The sequence below is a fragment of the Triturus cristatus genome, chromosome 1_1 (genome assembly GCF_964204655.1).
Source record: "Triturus cristatus chromosome 1_1, aTriCri1.1, whole genome shotgun sequence".
NCBI lineage: Eukaryota > Metazoa > Chordata > Amphibia > Caudata > Salamandridae > Triturus > Triturus cristatus.
This window is the reverse complement of record NC_140579.1, coordinates 1072271522-1072273909: the sequence shown is the minus strand read 5'-3', so window position 1 is coordinate 1072273909 and position 2388 is coordinate 1072271522. Positions and strand designations below refer to the sequence as shown.

At 68.5% G+C, this 2388-nt stretch overlaps 1 non-coding gene and 1 pseudogene across 1 annotated transcript; both read right to left on the bottom strand.

The window, feature by feature from the left end:
* The window catches only part of LOC146871559 (28S ribosomal RNA), a 4157-nt pseudogene extending 3764 nt beyond the window's left edge, over window positions 1–393 (bottom strand).
* Window positions 394–840: 447 nt separating this feature from the next.
* LOC146871558 (5.8S ribosomal RNA) lies at window positions 841–991 on the bottom strand. The gene has a single exon (XR_014959886.1). It is a non-coding gene; the product is annotated as a 5.8S ribosomal RNA (ribosomal RNA).
* Between the last annotated feature and the right edge of the window lie 1397 nt (window positions 992–2388).

Genomic DNA, 2388 nt, shown 5'->3' with positions numbered 1-2388 from the left:
AACTCTCTCTTCAAAGTTCTTTTCAACTTTCCCTTACGGTACTTGTTGGCTATCGGTCTCGCGCCCGTATTTAGCCTTAGATGGAGTTTACCACCCGCTTTGGGCTGCATTCCCAAGCAACCCGACTCCGAGAAGACCCGATCCCAGCACGCCGGGGGCCACTACCGGCCTAACACCGTCCGCGGGGTGAGCCTCGATCAGAAGGACTTGGGCCCCCTGAGTGACGCCGGGGAGTCGGTCTTCTGTACGCCACATTCCCCGCGCCGGCCGGGGATTCGGCGCTGGGCTCTTCCCTCTTCACTCACCGTTACTGGGGGAATCCCGGTTAGTTTCTTTTCCTCCGCTTAGTAATATGCTTAAATTCAGTGGGTCGCCACGTCTGATCTGAGGTCGTAGTCGGAAAGAAAATGAAAGCGTTCGGGAGGGAGCCGGGGAAGGCCAGGCACCCCTGCCAGAGCAGGGGGCCTGGTGTACCCGGCAGCGCACGCCCTCTTTCCCCGGATCGTGTCTGGAGGGGTTTCGCCCTCGCCGGGAAGCCGGCCGCGGAGGAGGGCGCCCAAAGGAACTTGCGCGCGGGCAGCCGGTGGGACACCACGGACAGCCACGTGCGGCACGCAGCCAGGCACCCCGGGACGGGCCCGGGGTGGACCGGTCGCCAGGCCCCCTTTCTCGGGGGCCAGGTGCGCCGGAGGCGTACCTCCGCAGCAGGACCCGGCCAGGGACCCTGCCAATGGGCGATCGGGGGGTCTGACCTTGTGGGGGGACGAAGGGGAAGCGGCGCTCACCCTGCGATGGCCACAGCCGTGTCCCGGGGAAGCCCTGGGGCGATTGACGATCGAGCGACCCTCAGACAGGCGTAGCCCCGGGAGGAACCCGGGGCCGCAAGGTGCGTTCGAAGTGTCGATGATCAATGTGTCCTGCAATTCACACTAATTCTCGCAGCTAGCTGCGTTCTTCGACGCGCGAGCCGAGTGATCCACTGCCAAGAGTCACAGACAAGTTTTCAAAAACGTTCGCCCACCTGCGGGCGCAGGAGAGGCGGGAGGAAGGCGTTGCCGTCCGTCCGCCGACCGCGCGGCGAGACGGCCCGGGCGCCCCGTTCAAGGCTTCCCCTCTGGGAGTCAGACAGCACCGTCGTGGGGGGAAAAAACATTGCCCGGCGCTCGGCCCGGGAGCCCGCCCCCACCCACCCGGGGGCGAGGGAGGGGGCTCCCGGAGCGACGGGAGCAGGCAGCCCCGCAGCCGCCGGTCCCTCCCGGGGTAACCCTGGGAAGGACCACGCGAGTCTTCAAACCCCTCAGCCCGGCCAAACGGGGCCGGGTTGGACCGGGTACCTGGCAACGAGGTAGGGTCGCTACACCTGCACATCAGCCGCCCGTGCCAGCAGAGGCTGGCGATCGGCCCACCACCACCACCCTCGCCTGGGTTGGAGGCGCCAGAAGGGAAGAGCCAGGTGGCTCCCCATCCCGCACGCCTCCCACTGAGAGGAGCCGGGGTCCCCTCGCAGGCCCTCGGCTCCTTCTCCTCCAGGCCGCCCTGCCGCGCGAGAAGGGCCGCTCCTCGGTAGCCCGAGACCCGGTCAGATGGGGCCGGGTCTCGGGATTCCTGGAGGGCCCAGCCGGCGCCAGGGACTTTTTTCGAGGGAGGGGTGGTGCCACCCAAGGGATGCACTGCCATTCGGTTCCGTGCAGGGTGAGATTGGGTTCCGTCTCGGAGAGGGACAGGGGATGGGGGCCGCCCCCCGTTCCCAGTCCCTCGCGCGTCGGTCGGGCCTTCCTCGGGGGGACGGGGACCACTGAAGTCCCGGTCCTAAACCCCAGCGCCCCATGCGGCCGCGGACCGCTGCGCCGGCCGGGGCGTGGCAGGGCCGGGCCCTGTGCCTACGGTGCGTACTGGCCAAGCAGTCCATCCCTAAAAGGACCGAGAGTGCCCAATTGATCAGAGTACGGCCGGGGCATCCCCTCAGCAGGCCGCCCTGCGCGGGAGGGATGGCGGCTTCACATCCCTGCCTGCTCACGGGGCGAGCGGGCTCGAAGGGAGGGCCCATCGACAGGGGCCGAGAGGACAGGCGTGACCAGATGGCCGAGGGGAAAGGCGCAACCAGATGGCCGGGCTCGAAAGGGAAGCCATCTGGTTGCTCTGTGCCCCAACGAATGAGTGAGCGGGTGCCGGGGCATGGGGGACCGGAGGCCCAGGGCCCCAGCTGGGCCCCAGCCATGGAGGCTGCGTGGGGGACCCGACGGGCCCTCCGACCCGGGGCCCGCAGAAAACCTTGACAAGCAGGGGAGGCCTGCACGGGACCAACAGACCCCAGTCCTGGGCCCTTGGCAGAGCGGCAGGATGGGGCACGGGGCCGGAGACCCCGTCACGGGGCCCGGCCGGGCCCCT